The sequence below is a fragment of the Pararge aegeria genome, chromosome 9 (genome assembly GCF_905163445.1).
Source record: "Pararge aegeria chromosome 9, ilParAegt1.1, whole genome shotgun sequence".
Classification (NCBI taxonomy): domain Eukaryota; kingdom Metazoa; phylum Arthropoda; class Insecta; order Lepidoptera; family Nymphalidae; genus Pararge; species Pararge aegeria.
The window spans coordinates 9091451-9114786 of record NC_053188.1 but is presented as its reverse complement, the minus strand read 5'-3'; the positions used below and the strand labels follow the sequence as shown (position 1 = coordinate 9114786).

General features: G+C 33.6%; 1 protein-coding gene and 1 pseudogene across 1 annotated transcript in view; one reads left to right on the top strand and one right to left on the bottom strand.

Moving 5' to 3' along the window:
- The window catches only part of LOC120626629 (sushi, von Willebrand factor type A, EGF and pentraxin domain-containing protein 1), a 104818-nt gene that overhangs the window by 11113 nt on the left and 70369 nt on the right, over window positions 1–23336 (top strand). The window lies entirely within an intron of this gene.
- LOC120626640 lies at window positions 13742–13803 on the bottom strand (annotated as a pseudogene).

The window sequence follows — 23336 nt, the reverse complement described above, 5'->3', positions numbered from 1 at the left end:
CCTCCTTCGGTTCCCTTCACTTGTATGACCTTGCTTCTACGCAAGGCTCGCTGTCGTTCACCTCGTAGGAATGTGACCAATAATGCAGCATTGTTGACAACTGCAGACACCCATAAATCGTAAGAATTCATAAGCAACCGTACCTAATGAATATGATAAGACCTGTACCTGCCTGCCTACCCACCACTAACTATCTACCTTAATACGATGAGTATATAATAAGCAAATCTCCACGTATTACGGTTTTATACTCTTTACATGATACGGGACAGCGTTTTGAAGAAACCTAATTTAATTAACCTAAGGTTACACGACAATATTCATTAGAACTATTTAAAACGGAGTACCCATACGTTATTAATCCAACTACGATGTACCGTTATAAAACTCTACAATTACTAAGAACGCAACTTCACAAGTGATCAAAACAAAACAAAAAACTTGAAGATAACATAGACTTCGATGATATTATTTTGAATCGACTTGCATAGATTCACTATATTTGATGATGGCTTATCTAGTAATCATTAATATTCGGCAATTGCCTAAATTTTCATAATATTTTCTGAAAGAAACTCTATCTATTTCTAAAAACTGAAATATAATCTAATAGTACGCTAAACTTTAAATATGTTTACGCTAAACTTATAACTAATTTAAACAGTTACTTATGTGCATTGATATGACTCTTTAATATTTTATCCCAGAGTATTAAATTGTGATTTATTAAATCATTAGTTACAGTGCTGCCGACCTTCGCTAGGAATGCCGCCGCCATATTGCTAAATGAACCGCCTGTACTAAATTACAAATCGTGAAACAAAGCTACTTTTAATTTTAACTATGAATTATTGACATCAGATTTAGACTTTAGTCTGCAATTAGAAGAAAAATTGATTACCAAGAGTTTTAAAAATAATCTCTAGCTTATTAAGCCATTATTTGGTACTGTCCTAGTTTCATCATGTATTGTGATTTCTGTCCACTGCTGAACAAATTCTTCGGTTGCGTGCCGTTTGTACCCAGCGGCTCCATGTGATGCGCTTGATGTCGTCTGTCAACTGATTGGGGGTGCGAAGTCAAAGTCAAAGTCAAATAGTTCTTTATTCAAATAGGCACATAGATGGCACTTTTGATACGTATATTACATGTAAAATATGACATAGAAGTGAGTTGATGGCGATAACTAAATTCGTCAACGTAAAACTAAAGCTACGAGGGTTCCAAACGCACCCCGGTCTAAGAAGAAGCCCACAAAAAACTTGTGCCGGTTGTTTTTTTTTTATATCAGCAACATTGTCATTTAAAATTATTAAAGAAGCAACCTGGATAGAGCAATAATTTACACCCAAGCATTATTATCGTTGACATACTTCTTAATACTACTACTAAAGTATTTGTAAAGTAATTTACCAAAAATAGAACTTTTTGTAATAGAGCTCGTTTGGAAAGTACTTCCACCATGTTTATTTATTTTAAGTTTGATTTAGCGATTTAGATATTTATTTTAACTTTAATACCTCAATTTCATTTGCGAGATGGAATTCTCTTACATAATTAATATTTTTTTATAGTATAAAAGAGAAAGTGTGTGGGTATGTTCCGTATAGGCTCCGAAACGGCTGGACCGATTTCAATGGAACTTTCAGGGAATCTCCGGATTGACCTGGCGAGTAAGCCTGTAAAGTTTGGTGACGATCGGAGCACTCCTATTTTTGAACTGTCAAACTGTCAAATACAGCTTTTATTTACTATGATGATATTCTATTGTTGGGTGTACATGAGTGAGGATAATACGGAGATAAATAAATGATTTAATATATTATGAGACTTAAATTAAAAATTTAATGATGTAAGTTTATTTTTTAAATAAAATAAAGCAAAATTTAGCCGGGTGAAGCGGGCTGGGTACGCTAGTAATTTATAATTATATTGAAACTAATATTTTACATAATTAACATTGCATTTGATCTGAACAAAATAATTCATGTCATTGAACGCCCCCAGAAGCGAGTAGTATAAAGGCTTACACAATCTAAGTGCTTACACGACAAGCTGGTTTTCATTGTGTACAATATACATAACAATAATCGGTACTGTCTAATCACCTACCTCAAGTTTTCAAGGCGTTATTGCACAAAGTTATTCTAAACCTAACCCACACCACTACGTTGAAACCACATTATTAACTTCTATTGTTGTCATTATATACCATTTGCATCTTTATATTTTAATTTACGATTTCACTTTCAGTATGTAATTTGTTTATTTAATATTGTCTTCGGCAGATTGCTTGAACTTTTGCATAATCAGAAACCGTTACTTTCTCATGGTAACTTGTAGATAATTCAAAAACAATCGTACACCATTAAATCCTGTCACATTTCCGTAATCTTATATATGTTTCATTAACTTATCAAATCTAAGTCTTTTGCTTTCAGATTAAGGAATAACAAACAGATTTCAAAGAATAAACATATGTGTAACCTGAAGCAAAATTACAGCTTTATATTCAAGAAGTGATTTTAACCCGGAATTTTTTTGCTATGAATATAATTATATTTAATGGATTTCATGTGGTCCATTTCACTGGCAACAGATTATGGCTCAAGTTGAAATATCCCGCGGCTGAATTTGAGTAAACGAAATTAATTATAATTACTATATGTGTTTTCGTTCAATATGCCTGGTTGAATTACCAGTGCATTGGAACATTTTTAACAAACATATTGGCCGCATAATTTACTCAGTTTATTGTAAATAAAGCAATGATCAATGTAGCAACAATACAATAAAATTGAAATCCCTATCCCTTTGTGGGTAGGTACTATTACTCTGAATATTATCCTACCAAAGGAAACACTCAAATCTTTTTTGATTATTCACATGCTCCTTGGAAAAGTATTGAGCATAACCGAAAGTTATTTGTGTTCCTAATTTCCCACCACTTTGCAAGTAAGCCACAAAGTACAGCCTACTTGTATAAAAAATAATAAAACGAAGAATTACAATAGCGCTACATAAATAATGTTTTAGTCTGGCCCGAGGCTACGAGTACCTCTAAAGACTATTGTAGGTTTGCTGTCACAATACACTATTAATTTTTTATTCGATCACGTTCCATTTTTGGGTCAAGACGAGAACAAATAAATCAAAACCGATTGCAAAGAGTACACTTTCACGTAACACCTAGCTATACCGGTTTGCATTTAGACAAATGTAGGTAAATGACATAATTTACGCGTATAAACCGCCATTTGTTACATAAGTAACGCGCACAATATTCCTGTCTTAAAATCTTTGAAATCAGAATCTTAAAAACGAGACGCAGTGAGGAAGACAACTTCCTTATAAACAATCTCTTAATAACTTAAAAACAAAAAAGTAATTCGAATCTCTTAAGACCGAAAATATATTTTTAGGGACGTTTACAGTAATTTTTCAAAAATAATTATGATTTTGAGGTTTTATCTATAAATACTAATATTACAGAAGCTTTTTAACAACACACTATTGATTAAAAAAGAAACTTTTTTTTTTTTTGGTCCAAAACTGAGAAATTTGTGCAACATACATGTTAAATATTAAAACTTATTACTGAAGCTGTTTGATAATACTCTTTGGAATATAAAAAGAGACAGCTTGGTTTAGAAACTGAGAAATTTCTTTTATAAACGAGAACAAGAAAATACTCTGAAAATGGGTGAGAAATTTCTTTATCGTCATCATTCTATTGATTTGATAACTAGCATCGTAGGAATTTGTTAAGCCAGCAAATAGCTCAGAAGGAAGTTCAAACAAATATTCTCACGTATGTAATGGATGGTAGCCACATAAACTGGATACGTGACGCTCATTTTTCTTACGTGACTTGACCGCAATGCTCATTCTCTTTAGCAAAATCAACATCTGTTTCTATTTATTTAAATTATAAATGTATCTAAGTGGATAGAAATAATAAGCGCTGGAAATTTAATTTGTTAAGATAATAGAAGATATTTATTTCATTTTGTAAAAACAATTCCAAACAGAGATTGAGTAAGTGGGAACCTACTCGATATCACTACCCAATGTTGTATACAAAAATGAAGTTAGTGGATCAAACGATATTTTAAACATTCCAAACTTAAAATTTCAAAACGTGGTGGCATGTATGTGAGCCAAATACAAGTCCTAAAGATGGAAGTCCAAACGCGGTATTTGTTATTCCACTTTCGTCCATAAGCCATTGTCAGAATGTGGTCAGAATAATAAATCTAAGCTCGACAGAGCCAATGTGCTAAATATCCACGATATCGCCGCTTTCCAGATGTACCTATTCGAAAGCAAAGTTATTTTTGCGTAATTCCTCAGTGGTTTATTGCTTCCTGAACTACCAAATTCAGGGCATTAGGTATAAACGATTGCATAACATTCTGGTTGCGTGAGAACATATTTTTAGCAACATCGTAGATATGGTGTGATTATGGTATGAATAATATTATGTAATTTTTAGGGATGATGATTATGACGATTATGAGGAATTTCATATAATAATTTATATGTTTCATAACAAAATAAAAGCTAAAACATACAAAAATATCAAGAGTTCTACAAATATGAATAAGTAAATGCAACTCTTTGAAAGTGAAACATTTTATTTCCTTTTTAATCACGATCCATTTTTATTAGTACCAAACAAGTATTATTTAATAATAATGGGATCAGGCACAGGAATGTTATATAGATTATTAGTAAATGTAGTACAATTATTAGTACAATAAGTATCTACCTACGTGAGAAATAACATCACAAAACATATATTTAAGAATGTTGATACTTGGCTTATGTCAGCGGAAGAATCGCAAGGTCGTTTGCTTATGCTACAGTGCTTACCAAAATAAACGCAATGTTAGTTAAATTTTATGCAGGGAAATAAAGAGCTTGAAGTCGTTTAAGAGGCTTGCAAAAGTAAGCAACTGTTTATGAAATTATATAAAAATCTTAAGAACTGTAAAAACAATGGGAGCCGCGAGCGCCATCCTACGGAAAGGTGGATCCTTCGCTCGCCTATTTTATTGCATGAAAGGTCAGAAAAGCAAAATTATACACGCTAGTGTAGGCTTTATTGTTGTATAATAAATGCCAGTATAGAATGAGGGTTATTTGTTATGTGACCTTTGGCGTGGGACGGATGGCATGACATTTATAAGTGACCTCTTCAAACTGATTTCATACACAAGCAGCCAGCGCGATGAGTCTCCATACAATCGTTAATGAGAACTATTATTTTAATGAACAATTCACCGATAGTTGATATAAATATATAGTAGTAGGCTCTTTCAATCCAATTTTCACGCAATTGTTCTATGTTAAATAACCATAAAAACTTACTATAGCTTTTAGTTGTAGCCGATTTTTTCTTTACTTTGCTTAACAATTCAAATAAAAGACCTAATGTTTTTCAATACAATGCAGTGTTCAAATTTATTTTAAAAAATTAAGCTTAGTCAAGAATAATTCAAAGTCATTATTTTACGATATGACTCAACCAGTATGTACAAAATATGCAGCGTCTTCATAAAGACGAAAAGTTCAAGGCTAAAGTTATACTAGGTAGATATTTGTTTTGCTTCAAAACTTGTTACTTGTTTGGTGCTCGTTTTAATTTACACAGACTATTTTCGTGAATACCCAATGCTATATTTGAACAAGACTTTTCAAAAGTGAGCTTATACTTTTTTTTTTATTGTTAGGTTTTTATTTAACGACATAGAGTCCTAAGTATTAAAGAGGATTTAGGAGGCATTCAAATTTGGGTTAGGCTAATGGGTGAATAAAAAACTTATGAACTCCGATAGGTGCTTATGAGTTCAGATATAAAGAATATTTATTATTGAAGTCATTATAGTTATGCCCGGGTTGCTGGAATATTTCAATATCTGTTAAGATAGAATAGTCTTTTGCTGTCAAAATACGAGTCACATCATATATTATTAGTGAAAATAAATGTAAACCACGTTACTATACTAAAATAAAATGTGGTCAGCCTGTTAAAAACCCTGACTTTAAACGATCGGTATGTAGTGAGTCATTTAAGTTAGGTACGTCATCAGTGGTTATTTATAATGCCTAGTATATATTATGCTATCGCCATTATGTGTTAATGCATTGACTAATATTAAAAAAAAAGCAAAATATGCAATAGGTTGCCGTAGATATTAATTAACTGCTCATAAGATTTAGTTTCGATAGTAGGTCATTTGTGATCTTGCTTGTATTCAATTTAGTAAAACTGACATTTTATTATTCTATTTTATGGATCTTTATTGAATTCAAAGAAATAACAACAAAAAAGTTTTTGAAATACAATGGTTATAAAAATCTGATTTTTCAAATCAATAAATAACTACCAATTATACTCCATAGTTGTATATAAAGTGCTATAATTTAACAGCTAAGAACAACAATACACTATTGTTAATTCAACATTTTACTGGTTTACACTGTAATATTGAAATTATAATACTAAGAATACAATTTACTTAATAAAAATGTAGTTTAAAAGAGCTTTTCAGATATTTTTTTTATGTCAAAGCGACTATGTCAACTGACTGCAAAATAATTTTGTCGCTACAAAGTAAACAATGAAGGTACTGAACAATAGTATTGTCCACAAAACCAAAGCACTAGCGTTGGGCGACAGCGACAACTGAAATTAAGCACAAAAGTCCGCTAAACGTAAAAGTAAAGAATAAAGATCTTTCGCTTCAAAAAACAGGCATCGTTTGGGCTGACTCGTTAGTTCCATTCAGCTAGCATCCGCGGACTTTAGAAAGGCCTTTTTTGTACTCTTTGCTGCTTTTATTAACGCCCTGTTCGTCCATCGGTGTGAGTAAATAGCAGATGTGTACTGTTTTTACTGCAGCCTAATGAATGCCACGTTCATAAATTGCGACAAAAATGTAGATGCGGCAAGGGGAAATTGTTAATTCGCGAAATAAAATCCCAACCGGTGCGCATTTACATGAAATGCGGATAAAATTGGTACCTACCTACGCTTTTTAATAGACCAACCATGTTTCATACATTGATGAATTAATACAAACAAGACATGAAAAGTCTTTAGGTTAAATTATTTGTTCAGCTTATTATTGCTTGGACGGCCGATTGGCGCAGTGGGCAGCGACCCTTATTTCTGAATCAAAGGCCGTGTGATGAACAAGAATGATTTCAGTGTCTTTGTGTTTATATGTATTTTATAAGTATTTATGTATATTATTCATAAAAAAATATTCATCAGTCATCTTAGCACCCATAACACAAGCTATGCTTACTTTGGGGCTAGATGGCGATGTGTGTATTGTCGTAGTATATTTATTTATTTATTTAGATTTTTTTTAAATCAAACGTAAAGATACCTATAATAAATATAAGTAGGGAGTTAAAAGAGTGCTTGTTTTTTTGCTCCATGTACCTACATACTCGTTGGTAAAATCAATAAAAAAAGATAGATCTCTAGATACACATTCCTATAATTAGTATCCTTGTCTCGTGGGAGGCTTCGGTCGTCGCTAGTGTTCTAAAAGTTACGCTACCGTCTTAAATCAACAATTATAAGCGAGATTTCAGTAAAGAGCTTATTTGTAGAGTAATAAAAGCCCATAAAAATATTCAGATTCAAAAATCAGTTTCCCTCATGAAGATAAAACACAAAACCTGTTTGCCTTCTTATCTACCTGAACTTTAAGTATAGCTTTGCCCCTTTAGTTAGATATTTTGCAATATTAGAGAACTATTAATAGTAACAAAAAAGATACTTTTGGCTTAGTTTGGGTAAATCAAAGTTAGAAAGTTTATTCGTACTTCTAATTTTCATGAGATTACTGAAAGTTTATTATTATTTTTATAGACTTATCTAAAATTTTTGTGCGAATATGTAATGCACTGTTTGAGTTTTTCTTCAAGTTCCTACCTACCTATTATAATGCAATATGTAAAAATTTTGCTGCACAGAAAATATTTCAAAAGTCGTGATTCATTCCCGGATATCGAAAATAAAGCTTTGGTGATTCACAGGTAAGGTCTGTCAGGTAGTATTTTTTGTAATCATCCGAAAGGCTGACAATGCATTTTTTTTTTAGTTTCGTCCCCGACAAAATTCCAAAACGGGAAAGAAACCTATTGCAAATGATTATTAACTATAATAAATGCACAACTTACTATTTTTTTCTTTGCATATTAACTATAATATTATTTTTATTGAGTATGTTTTAGTGCAGTTCTTATCATAAATTTCTAAATGGAATTCCTAAACGGGTAAAAGCAAATCATTCTCAATGAGTTTGACGGCCGACTGGCGCAGTGGGCAGCGACCCTTATTTCTGAGTCAAAGGCCGTGGGTTCGATTCCATTGAACTGGAAAATGCTTGTGTGATGAACACGAATGTTTTTATTTGTATATTATAAGTATTTATGTGTATTATATTCATACAAAAATATTCTCAGCTATCTTAGTACCCATAACACAAGCTACGCTTACTTTGGGGCTAGATGGCGAAAAAAAAAAAAAATTATCGTTGCCAGCAATTTAGCCGTCCATAGTAAAAGTTCATTATCATCATCGGCGTTTAAATGACAAACTGCCCGGCCAAGCCTCCACTACTATAGGCACGAGGGTTTAAGAGCATATACCCACCAAGGTGCTGTAATGTGGATTGGTGTGTTTATTATCACGGTAACCCTAAATCGCCCTGTGTACTATGAAAGAGGGTTCCTGTACCCCGCTGTAAGACTAAAATAAATAAAATAAATAATAATAGACTGAAGAAGAGAATGGAGCTGCGTGACTACTATAGCTACTATAGCCTATAACAGTCCACTGCTGGACTAAAGACTTCTTCTAACGGGAGGACTTCTTCTTTTCACATAATCACGTAGTAGAAGCACTGATGAGACTGCAGCCCGTTCCCCGTTATAATGAGTCAGTAGCCTCATACAACGACCATGGGGAGAAGATAAATGGTGACGATAAATTGTGTTATGATCTATCGTCACCACACGGCACGGAGGATGGATGTAAGAATGTACCTCTCTCAATAAGTTCAAAGTTTATATAAAACGTAAGCTTACAGAAAAATCCTATTATAATATTAAGGATTACGTAAACGATAAAAAAGCTTGGGTGTGAATTGCTCTAGCTTCATAGCTAAATAAACTGTGAGATGGTGATAACAAAAAAAAATTTACCCGGCTAAGTTTGTTGTGGGCTCTTCTTAGACCAGGGCGCGTTTGGAACTCTTGTAGCTTTAGGTTTAAGTTGGCGAACGAAGTTATCACCATCCCCTTACAATTATGTTAACATATGAACGCTTCATAAGTGCCTGTGATAGGCCTACATGAATAAAGAAATTATGAATTTGAATTTACCTGTACAGTGCTTTTTTAAATAACCATTAAAACGTGACCTTTCAAATATACACGCACACTCACCTACAAATACTATATCAATGACTAATCATCATACCTACCTAATATTCATTTATTTTACTATCGTGAGTCATTATAATATTATTTTAATTGATTCTACATCTATAATAACCACCAATGAGCGAACACATTAAGCAAGTACTTAGTTATTTAGATTTACCTAGAGCTATAAAATTACTCGGAATTACCATAACCTTAATGATGCAAGGAATTTGAAACGGGAAATGTGTTATTTTTAAAACATTAATTTCTTGTAAAGTTGCCAAAATCAATTCTTGGTAAATATTACGACAGATAATAACTATTGTTACAGTTATTTTAAAAAGTGGATAAATAATTGTACTTTGATAACTATAATTTTATATCTACCAGATATTTATTAAATTCATTTATTACAGATTATTTTTACAGATACGTTAATAATTTGATTTAATTAATAAATAGTTTTCAATAAACAGTAAAAATTATATTTGATCCACAACCAATGTTATATAAACACGACTGCATTATCGATACACTTCAGTCCTGAATGGACTCGAACGAAGCAGAGATTTTTTTTTTTTAATTTACTTTATTGTAATTTTCAGTAACTCGTTTGTTTATTGTTAAGGTGTTTCGTAGTTTTGGGTGGATTCTAATTAAAATTATGTTGGAAAACGTGGCATCGAGTTGGAACTCTTCGGTCAAATGTATCTTATGATTTCCATATAAGGATTAAAACTGAGAAATTAGAGATTGATGTTATAATAATATAATTAATTTCTATCTATAACAACTTGTTAGCGATGAAAAAATAAGAAAGTGGCCATGATAGTTCTTTTGACTCCAATGAACACGAATGATAGTATTGGCTAGACTAAACCAAATGAATATTTATACATTTCGTCAGGAAGTTTCTATTTCCGAACACTCAGTGATCAAAGAAAGGCGAATTTTTAATTTGATAAACAGCTCTTGACTTATGTCACTACTAGGACATAACAATTTTATTACAGATAATGATACAAACTTGCTTTCCTCAATCCTCCGCCCTCATAAGATAGAGAGATGTAGAGCTGTAAAACAATCGTCACTTGTCATTGACAATAAATCTCCAAGCACAAAAAAACCAATCAACAAATACACATTTTAGGTAACTTAGGGCTGGTACAACAAAATTCTTGCTAAAAAACCGCAGTACTTTAACATTTTCGGCCCGACCAAGCAACCGAATTAGGACCTTAAGATCCGTAGGTGAACCTGCTGACCACTGTGCCGGTCAAGGGGACCTAAAAACGCTGAGGATGTAAATATATTATGAATATTGTATACGTTATATACGTACTATATTTACTATATGTTCTACTAACGTAGCTGTAAGGAAACTGTGCCATTACATAGGAAATGTTTAGTGTCATTCAACCTGCTGTAGTGCCGTTTCACTTTTACCATAAAAATTCTATTCCGCAGTACATACGCCTTGAACAGCAGGAAAATGAGTGAGAAAAGCACTTATGTTAGAATAACGCGGATGTTAACACCATACGCTTTTATATTACGTTAGTCATTCGTACGCAAAAACAGCTGATCAAATGTAATGGAGCCTTTATTTTCGACATAATGCCATCGTACGATTTAATATCACAAAACAATCGATTAATTCAATAAAGGCGTTTATTTTAACCGAAAATGGAAAATATTTGAAATTGAGAGTACCTACTTTTTGGGCATGTTACGCCATATCTCCTGTTTTATGATTCATTTTTATAATAATAATATTTCCTTCTTAATAATATAAGTACAGAAATAGATAATAAGATACAGTAAACTTTTTCAAATTCCCATTTTTTTTAAGTGGGAAGTGAGAAACAATTTTATTTACACTTGAACCCCAAGACAAAGAGCAATTAAACACACACTGAATCTAAATCATTTTAAAAAGTTTTCCTATAAGAAAGTCGTAAAAAGCGTAATCTGTACGCAGCAAACATTGAGCATACGAATAAGAAAGCTACGTTCTACTTGAATAACTTTTGACTACGATCCAGCTTTATCTGTTTGCTTGAACTGTTGGCAATATTGAGCTAGACTCTAAACTACTTTTTTATGTTTTAATAAAAACACGTAAGCGATAAACTTGATAAAGATAAAACAAACTTGATTTTTTACTTTTGCTGAAATCGATGACTACCAGACACCGAACACCTGAATGATCCGGAATCATATTTAAAACATTGCTTTTTTATTTGATAGATTTCAACATTCTATAACGTAACGTAATCTCTCACTTATAGGAACACGGGTTTTTTTTGTTTGTGTGTGTGTCAAAGTGCTGCCGCGTGAACATCAATCTTAGGCGTAGGTATTAAACGTCATGTGCCTGTAACTACACCGGTAAATTGTTATAATAGTTTTTCAGCCCGGAACAATGCTGCGTAGGATATTTATTTATATTATTTATTTAACTTGATGATGGCATAGATTTAGTTGAAAGGACGGCGAGTAACATAGCCTACTTTGCATTCCAGGGAAACAAACGGTTTCCATGGAATTTGTAAAAAAACATAGTTAACACGTATGAAGAACTCTGGCAATAGCAATATAAGGTGAAAATAGAAAGCCTTCCTTTTTTGCAGTCTATTTAGGAATATACGATATTTGCTGTGCCAGCTTATTTGTGTTTTCGACACCGATTTATATCTTCATGCGTTCCAGAGTCATTTTGTCATTGTCAAAAGCATTGAGTTTCTTCTCAGATAAGTTTCTTATTCTTGCATCTGATTAGTTTTTTTTCTTCGGTTCAGTCGTGTATATGACGGGTGATAGCAATGAATGAACCTTATCACTTTCTTCTTAACCATCATTTTTTCAATGTCAAAAATGTTTAGTTTCTTTCATTTTTTTCCGACGAAGCGTGTTTATGACAGGTGAGGGGAATGATAGAACCTTATTTCTTTCTTCTGAACAATTAAGCATTGTGAAGCGAACATCACGGACAAAATCTCAGTATAAGAGCGTAGGGGCAATTTGGGAGATCTGTTTATTGTGGTGTGTGAAGAACAATGAAATTATAATTACACTGAATAGGTATGTCTGGGTATAACGGATTATATTCATTGTTCATCCATCCAGTATTATTTTGTTCACTTAGAATCATATCACCGTCAAATGTATTCCAACTGCGGCGATATAAATTTTCTTTTATTAAATATCATTTAATAATTCAATAACCATCCACATCATATTCACGTCAACTGCTGGGCACATGCCTCGTGTCTCATAGGACAGACGCCAGAGCATATACCCACCATGCTGCTGCACTGCGGGTTGGTGGGCTAATGTATTACTATACACTTTACATCACCAATAAATATTATAACGTAATAATAAACCAATACCTATACTTATATTAGTAGAGAAATGTTAAAAGTATACCTAACTACTCCACTGAAACTAAAGTTACTTTTCTTACCTGTCTCTTAATGTAAAACAATATATTCGTTACTTTTAAGTGTAAAGTTAACACACACCTAAAGGAAATCTTTTTTTATTTTGAATGTTTTTGTTTATTTTATACAAACTTTTTTGTTTTAAAACATAGTTTACACTAAAAAGTCATGGAAAGATTGATTAGATTACAATAATAGTTAGAAAAGTTAGTAGAAGTTTTCCTTGCATTCTTTGAATTTCGTGCGATGAAAGTATTTGACACCATCCAAGGTTAGAACCCGTTATAGTAATCCTATTTGTAGCCACAGGTTGTAACCGATTGCCCGATTGTTATTAGTGTCATGTCGTTCTCGAATGGCGAGAACTAAATGCGTTAAGTAAGTAACGGTGTTAGTTCAACGAACGGGAAGTGGTACTAATAATAATATCTGCACCTGCCATACACGAGGAAGCCTGATCGGACCCGTATCGCATATGCTGCCCTTATAAAAAGCAGGAAGAAAGGAAGCGGCCGGTTGACCTTAAGAGTCAACGCTTTGTACTAGTTACGAATTCGACCGCGTTTGACAATATTCTTTTGCTTTGTTATTTTTATACACCGTCTTTGGATCCATATTATGTAAAGTTTATCTAGGCAATGTTGACACAGTACACAGTTTACTATAAATTCAAAATTCTAATTCTTATATTTCTTTATTCATGTAGGCCTATCATAGGCACTAATATGTTTACATAATTGTAAAGGGATGGTGATAACTTCGTTCGCCAACTTAAACCTAAAGCTACGAGGGTTCCAAACTCGCCCAGGCCTAAGAAGAGCCCACAACAAAATTTGTCGTTTAAAAAAAATCGTGAACGCTTCACGATTTTGCGTGTCATCCTTACGCAGGGCCCATGATAATCTACGTGGTTCAAACACCTAACGCAAACAAACACATCAATAATGACTTTACCTTGCACTCGCTTTAGGGTTTTTTAATGCACCTCAATAATAATGCAGTGCAAATAGAAGTGTCCTGGCGACTCTACCTCTTGAACAACGTCTTTGATAACCTAAGTCCTATTACGCAATATTTACGCTTAAAATATTTTCTCCCTAAAAATGTAAAAATCTTTTTCACGACAAAATTACGAACGTAATATGAAACAGAATTCCATTGTCACTTTTTTAAACCAAAAAACTTGAAACTAGTTCAGTGTTGAAAAATGAGATTCGAAATAAAAGTAAAACTGCAATAACAGACCGCAAATTTCGCTTCATACGCGAGTGTGAAAATGAGGCTTTTGTATCTTAACTCTCAACTTACTTTTCGAGGCGTATGACAATACATTTCTGTATAAAATTATTGTGCGTAATACTTTCGTTTTTGTAACAAATAACTATTTAAAATTTAAAACTTTTTCCTTTCATAATGCCACTCAAATGAATTATGTGAGATGTTTTCTTAATTACTTCCTCAATTAATGACGATAACGTACATAAAATATTAATATTTACTATATGTTGCTGCTATTATTCTTTAAAGATGAAAACACGAAAAAACCTTTTGTAATTCATCCTGTTATGAATAAAGAGAACTAAAAATGTTCCCCTTTTTATTTTAAATAAGAAACTTACTATGTTTGGCTCAACCAGTAAGTAAATTTGGCACAGAGATAGCTTGCATACTGAAGATGGACATAAAAACGTTTACTCGGGGATAAAGAGCGGGAACCGTTTCCACGGAATTAAAGGAAAATACCTTTGTAACATAAGTAATGTTGACGGAACATCGCATAGCATACTTTGCATCTTAGAGACACAGAACACTTTTTAGCCAGGCATTTTTGAAAAGTCTAACAGACGAAAACGTAGGGGTAATTATGTCTAAACATTTCTGTTCATCATCATCATCATCATCTGGACATAATTCTTTTGTGTTGAGTTCCGAATACACGGTCTTGTGCCGCTTGGGACCAGCGGCTCCCTTCTTATCGCTTGATGTCATCCGTCTACCAACGATTCGTTGACCGGTGTGAGGTCGCCATTCCAGCACCTTGGGACCCCATCGTCCATCAGTTCACCAAGCTATGTGCACCGCCCGATGCCACTTTAGCTTCGCGACTCTTTGAGCTATGTTAGTAACTCTGGTTCCTGGACGAATGCGGAGCATTCCTGACTTTGAGACCCATAGTTAGCAACATTTTAGACCCAAAAGTCATCACATAGAATAGTTTTAACATTTGAACTAAAATATAGTAGCAATCACATAACTGCAAGAAACTTAGCAGATGCTCTTTCGAAAGGTCAACATAGCAACGTTTTACAATAGTTTTGAACTCCCCACGCAAAAACAACTGTATCATAAGTTTGATTTGTCTGTGTGTATTTACGTGTGTGTGGGTCGAACGGATGAACCAATTTTGAATTTGTTTTCTTTGTTTAAAAGGTGAATTAGTCGGGAGTATTCTTAGCTATTTTTGATACCTAAGATAGCCGCAGCCAAAAAATGGTTAATTACTACATATTTTTTCACAACTCCCACAATATGCGCTTAAAATGAAAAGGCTGGACCAGTAGAATACACTCACTATGACAAATGTCAAATCCAAGATGGCCGCTACCACGACGAATTCTTCAGGGGTTCTTAAATTATTATTTTTTATTGTTGAACTAGCTTCAGCTATGAACGCAGAAATGCGAATAAACTGTAACTTGTATTGAAGCGAACTTCGATACGATCAGAGTGAGAACCATCAAAATTCGTAAAATATTGTTTGGGCCATTCGCGCATTACAAAAATGTACTATAATAGTTAGAAAACAAAAGACATTAAATCTGCTAAGTTTAACGAGAATTCTAAAGCTAAAGCAAACATACACATAACATAACCAGTTATAAAGTGTTGACTTCCCATTTTCTAACGAGATTTTTTTGCTTCAAAGCAGGAAAGTCTTATGAGTCGACCTTCTTTCCTGATACAACGACATAAGTGGAAATTACCACTAACATTTTAACATTCTACACCTTATATCGTCAGCGAATAATAATGGAAAATTTGAATTGAGCAAATATATTACTATCTGTAGATTTTTATAGCGATTTGAATAAAATTGGTAATAAAACTATTTTTTTTGGTATTTTGTGTCCGTGTCGTACTTAGATAAGCATCAAAATAAATTAAGATTGATTTTAACATTGATAAATTGCCTATTAAGCTTGATTTTTAATAAAAATAAAATACGATGCTAGAAGCTAGAAATATTTGTAATTTGTCGACCTCCCTGGCGCATTAGTGTGCGCTGTAGCATAATTTATGGAATGTGAACAATCCCCGGCAGGAAATTAGGAAATTAATAATTTCGGAATTTTCTCTGATCTGCTCTGGTCACAAAGAAATCATCATCATCATCATTATGAGCTATTACTGGCCCTTAACAAGGCATGGGTTTTTCAGAATGAGAAGCGCTTATGCTATAGATGAACCCTAAGTCATGCGGGTTTCACAATGTTTTGCTTCCCCGTTGATGATATTTAACTACTCATCACCATCATCGTCATATCAACTCATTACTGGCCCACTCCAGGGCCTTTGTCTCGCCCCACATAGAAAATGGTTAAGGCCGTGGTCCACCATGCTGGCCCAGTACGGAGGGGCTATTAAATTACTCAAACGCACATAATTCCTAAAAATTTCGAGGTGCGTAATCGAACTCAAAATGGAAGCCGAAGTCTTACACACTAGGTGTCGCATAGTAATCTCAAGTAACAATATCTAATTGCCGATCTCGAAGCTTGTTGATTGGAAAAGTTCGGCCTACTGACCGAGTAATTCCCTTAAACCCGTGTCTCAGCTCTTGCTTGAGTGCGGAAACACCTACTTACACAGCAACGTGAACTCCGAATGTAATTACTTAGTAAGCACGTTAAGCCCTTTAGTCTGGAACTTGGGTACTTGTTCACTCTCTCAGGAATTATTCAGTTGAATATTTCTTAGTGAACATTATTGCTTCGATGGGAACGATACTTCTTATTCCTGTTCCTTTTCAAAGTTCCGTAGCCTTATAATGAAATCACAGACGTTACATAAGTACGTCTGTGATTTTGTATTTATCCCTAAGTTCTTACGGTAAACGGAAACTTATGAATAGCTTTTAAGAAGGTTTAAATAAATTAAATGTATGAATAAAATCAAATTGAATCCCACCGAAACTAACTATATCCAAAGCGCAGCTGCGCTATGGGTGTAGTTAGTATATAATATAACTTGTTAAGCTGACATTTCGCTGAAAATGAGACTTAAAAATAACTTTACGTACGATGGTACGTAAAGTTATTTTTAAGTTCGTCCCTCGAGCATGCCCTTGTTGAATGGATATTTCAAAATAAAAATTTTAACCTTGACTTATAGTATAAGAATTGGAGTGTTAGCAAAGGAAAAGCAAGGTTATCACAATAGACGAGAGTCAACTAACCCACGAGTTTAAAGCTCTGTTCAAACTAATGTGCGCCGCTGTGTCAAGTATAGGTCGGCCGATCAAAGAGTGCTTTCCTAATCAGAATGATTGACTGGACGATGTAAATACGCAATGGCTTTGCTTTACAATAATGTAGTAATGTGTAAAGCAAAGCCATTGCGTATTTACATCGTCCAGTCAATCATTCTGATTAGGAAAGCACTCTTTGATCGGCCGACCTATACTTGACACAGCGGCGCACATTAGTTTGAACAGAGCTTTAAACTCGTAGGTTAGTTGACTCTCGTCTATTGTGATAACCTTGCTTTTCCTTTGCTAACACTCCAATTCTTATACTATAAGTCAAGGTTTACCTTTATTGTATACTTGCGGATGGTTATCATTAAAACTATGTCACTAAACACATTTTAATTCTTTTAAGCAGTATTTTTTTCAATACATTCCGCACTGTTACCAGGTTATATCAACGATTATATTATTGTTTTATATGACTAACTGAAAAGGTCAGGAACCCATTCCTTCAGTGGTCGTATTATAAATAGTATGGACGTGTTCAAAATACGATGAATAGTCACTCAATTGACAATAAACTAAGGCGTTTGAACGGAATTTTAATCAACCTCTGCCAGAATATTATTAGGTATAGTTCCTTCAGCGTTTATTTGCTTGGGACAAACTCTTATAATAAAAGAATGAAACCTCAACCGCAAATTCCGCTTTGACTTTCTAATAACTGTCGATTTTGGTTTAAAATGTTTTTTTATTTGTATGAATACATACCCTAGCTTGTGCAGTTTCTGGAAAATATGTAGCAGTGATTTTTCGTTCGAAATCTAGAGATTCCCTTCCTATATTATTTTCTATATTAGGTACATTTAGATAATTTCATTATCTAATTGTGTTACTTTTAAATCGTGTATTTAATGCAGGCCAGCCCGGCGACAAGGGACAAAAGTTAACTACCCACTTTTACGAACATTTTCTTTTTACCTGCATTTACTTAGTTATGCTTACCTTTTATAGTGTACGCTCACATCATGTTATAGTTTAAGTTAAGTATTTTCTCTACTAAGCGAAACTTTGTAATTATTTTCAGAAATAAATATCTAAACCATAAGCGTTACTTTGCTAATTTTGACTATTGAGCATAATGCGCGAAAATCTAATCTATGAATTGATATTTTTGACGCAACCATACCGCACACATTTTGAATGGTTTATGCTAGATCAAAACTAAAACCCACTTTATAGGACTAGTAAATAAAAAGAACTAACGACCCAACTGTCCAAAATTCTGAAACACTTCCGTGCCTATTAAACTACCTACATTACAAGAACTCTTTCTCTTCGTAATGGCATATGAATATGGAAAACGCGTCCGCCACCATATCAGGTGGGGAGATAGGAAAAGGCGGTAACTGTAAAACAGTCAACAAACGCATGACACTGACAATGAGGCATTCCGTATTAGGTGACCGTCACGTATGCTGTGGTACGTGGCTGGCTTCAATGGATCAGAGCACGTACGGCGTTGACTTTCCAACGCGTCATCGCAAAACATTCGCTTGCAATTGAGATCAATATCAAGTAACTTGGTCTTTCTATCGATTACCTACTACCATTGATATAAATAAATAGATATTATGGTACTACAATTGGACCGCAATTATTATTCACGAATTTTACCCACAAATAAAACAACGTCATCTGCTTAAATAAATCTTTCAATCAAGTTAATACAACGTAACCATGTTAAGATCGAAATGCAAAAATTTTTAACGAGTAGCTTCAATGAGTCGATGCTATTTTGTTTCGTACAATGATCCAGTAGTCTATGGTAAGTAGATTTGTATAACAATAAAATGATGTATGTATAATGATGATGTATAAAATACATCCTAAGATTTTGAAGTAGTCACGTGCAACCTAATAAATAAATAAAAGTTTTATTTAATCACTATTGATACAAAGTTTTTGATGCGTAAATGTACGGTCTTCGAATAAGAAACATTGAATGTCAACTTTCTATCATTTGTCAATCATTTATGGACAGGTGGCAATCTATCTTTCTTCTAATATTCGAATAGCCAAAGTAAAGAAAATAATCGATTTATTTATAAGGCAATATTATTAAATTGCAAATGATACGTAACTATTCGTATTCTGAAAGATGCTTGATAATTTAGGCTTTATTACATAATTATTGAATCTGCCATAAGTCACTTGGTATGAAAAAGATTCGATCATGTTCAATTACCTTCTCTCAAAATACACCGGCATCTATTTAAGATTTAATTTAATATAAGAGAGTTTAACACACCCAGCCATGTACAGTCTGGCCATAAAATTTGAGGAATTCCCCCGATATTCAGGGGATCGGGGAATTCCTCAAATGCTCACAAACTTTTAATGCATGAAGTCAGTTAAAATAAAGTAACAGTGGTACGCATCGCAACTTCTATTTTCGTAACGTAGTGGTTCTAATTGAGAAAATATATGGTACTCGTTTCACATTTAGTCTTACTTAATTTCCGGAAACAATTCGTAATATCGTTTGAGTAATAAAATGACCTAACATGCTAATTTCGTCTAACGAAATTAATTAATTTATAAAAGATGTGCAACTGCTTAGTTGGCCTAGTGGTTCGTATATTTGACTACGGATCGTGATCTGTAGTAAAAAGTCTAAGGTGACTGACAAGTCTTTCTTTCAGCCTGAAAAAGTAATCTGTTAAAGATTTATCTTAATTGGAACCGTGTATTTATGTAGAAAAAAGCACTCTCCGGCCCAAAACTTATATCTATGCAAAGCACGTAATTGCTTTGTTGCTGCGTGAAAAAAATAACAACCAACGAATCAACAAATTTCTAACTTAATATGTACTGATGTGCTGCCTTATTTTCGAATTTATCGTGAACTAAAACTTCACAAAGCTACGCTGAGATGCAGGGTACGAGTAGGTACCATTAATAAAATACACCGTCTCCTTTAGTACGTTATTACATAATACTCAATGTGGAAGCCACATCTTAAGTGCATCGTAACTTACAGTTACTGTGCTTGCTGTATGCTCACTCCACAAAACTGCATATATAAAGCGATACCTTTTGCAAATAAAAAGCTTATAAAATACGTTATTCTATGGTTGCAAAGAAAAATAAATAATAGAAGGTATACCATTCAGTATTCTTCTGTGCATTTACTTAAAGCTTAATAATTTTGGACACATACCCATCTTAATTCAAAGGCTGAGATGTGGTTATCATATTTTATTAGTCTCTTATATTTATTATAGTTAATGCATCGCTGGTCTTGTAATTTTCATGTTTAAATACGGATCACGAGGTCCCGGGTTCGATTCCCGGGTTGGACGGTTGCTAAACTTGCGATGTCCTCACCCGTTCCACAGAGAGCACGTCCCCGGTAACTATTATAGTAGTGTCTCCACCTCCCAGGTTTATGCTCTAAATCCCTTTCCTATGAGAACCCACAAAGTGGCACAGTAGTAGGCCAAAGATAATATTTATTTTGGTAAGTATTTAGTGAGTTTTATTATGCTCACTTTGTTGTATTCTCAATCAAATAACTACGTACATTGGTGAGCGTTAAAGTTTTGCCAAAAATCCGTTGCAAATCGAGAATAACCTTCTTTGACGAAGTCAGTTAGTAAAGCAATAATGGAGCTAAGTAAATTCCGTCTCGCAGTGTGAGCAAACCGCGAGGATGCTTGATTAGCGAAGCGTCGCTTAGTTCGCATAACGGACACGATATCTCGAGATCATTCACATTGGACTAGGTCATCGGCAAAATGGTATAATTTATCTAATACTGAAGATAAACAAACCCACCTTCAGTCATGTAACCTCCAAATTAACTATGTGGTAACATACTTTTCATAATGTTATACATTACATACACCTTTACAAGTAGGTTCACCAAATGCAATTTAAAAATGCTCGTTAGCGGTGCGAATGCCTGGCAAAACAGTATGAACGTGCAGGGGAAGATTGCCACTTTTTCACCCCATTCAATACGTACGCATTATGCTCAAAATGCTTGAACATTTCGTGCACTTTCGTTGCTTTATAATATGATTGCTCAACACCAACGAATAGGCATATCTATAAAAGTTCAGATAATTTCATAAATTATATCTAGAGTTAAATAATAATATATGTAAAGAACCTTTGAAAATGACTTTGTATACTTACGTTTTGGCTAGCTGTAAGTATACTGAAAAAACTTTTTGTGACTTATATATTTTAGTTTAGTTAGTTTTAAATAGCGTTAAGCTGCATAAACCTGCGTGAATATATATGACCAGTAACCCTTCCTGTTATATCCTAAAATATATATATACCTCTTTGTATTATAAATCTTTGTTAAAGTATTAATTTTTTTAGTCAATGTAAATTTGTTATACATATTACCTAATACCTACAAATCAATGAACATGGCAGTACAAATAAACTTTATTTATCTTTCCAGGTAAATGGCTTTCCAATTGCCGGCGGGGGCTACTGGATTTTCTATTACAAGCAGGTAGTAAAGGCCCGTGAGTGTTCAAACACATTGTGTAAAGAAAAAGTGATGGCCTCTCACTTTCCTCGAATTACATCTTAAATTTTAACCTGCATGTGTGATGTGAAAGTGAATATTCGACAACAAGCGATTCTCGCCAGCCAATCTACAATTAATGCCTACCAGTTATTGCTATTGATCGTCCGGAATACCACCGAAACTTTCCCATTTAGCTTGCGCTTTATGAAACAACGCGAGAAATGTGTCCGATTTTATACATTAATCCGGACCAAATTATCTTCTCTATGATTGACGTGATGTACTCGGAGTATCTACTTATTGTGGTTAATTGTTATTCACGGGTATCTTAGAATGGCGTCCACAATTGCCTTCTTATAACTGTTATCCTAAAAGTAATTAATAAAAGGACATTTTAAAAATTCTATACTTTACTGTACCTATCTACAAAAAACAATGGCTGTTGGAAAATGTTTTAACGTTAAGTACAGCTTTTGGAAGCCAGTTTGTGGTTAATAATAATGAAAAAAAACTAACAAGATAAAAAAATTATTAACATTCCATTCAATTTAGTTCATCTCTCTATAATACTACTGATATATATAAATAAAAAGGTAGGCATGATTGTTCGCAAAAGTCAAAAGGCCTACCTTTGATTTTATTGAAGGACAGATTGAGTTTTTATTCTTGCACAACCTAGCGTTTTTAATTAAGAGTGTTTTATATTGTTTCCATCATTAGACTGAACTACAGCGAAGAGAAACCAGTTTCTGCTGGTACTACTATAAAAAAAAAACCTTCCGTGAACTTTTGCGATATCTTAAAACGTACACAAATTGTGTCAGTTGATTTACGAACGAACCGAAAGGAACCGTTGTGAAAAAATATTAACAAAATTATTAAAAGCTATAATTACTAAATACTGGACAAATAGTTACTCAATTTAACGCTTGATTAAACAGCACGAAGTTGCACTGTAATCAGCCCTAAAATGAAAGGATTCCCGCAGTTTAACAAAAAGTTAATGAAGCTAGAGCTTATAAACGCTAGGTAAAAGCGCTGACAGTGTTTAATCAGGCTGCCGTAGGTACTTAGTTTTACTTAGTAATTTTACAAGAAACAGCTTTTAAGGAAGAACCTCTACAAAATAAGCTTGTGCATATAGAAATACAGAATTTAGTTGACTAATAACTCAAAGTTGAGGAAACGTAAGTCTATTTTAGTAGCCCCAAATAAAATTTTATATTCAAATGCCATTCAAAAGGTGAATGCTTTTCAAGTGGTAGAGTCATTACAACCAGACTGACTTGACGAAAAGTGCATAAGTGCTTTTAAACTAGGCCTACTTAAATTAATTAATTTTGAACTTGAATTTAGCGAAAAATATAGTACTGAACAATTTATAATCTGACTTTAAAGTAATCCGAGAAGCACAAGAGAT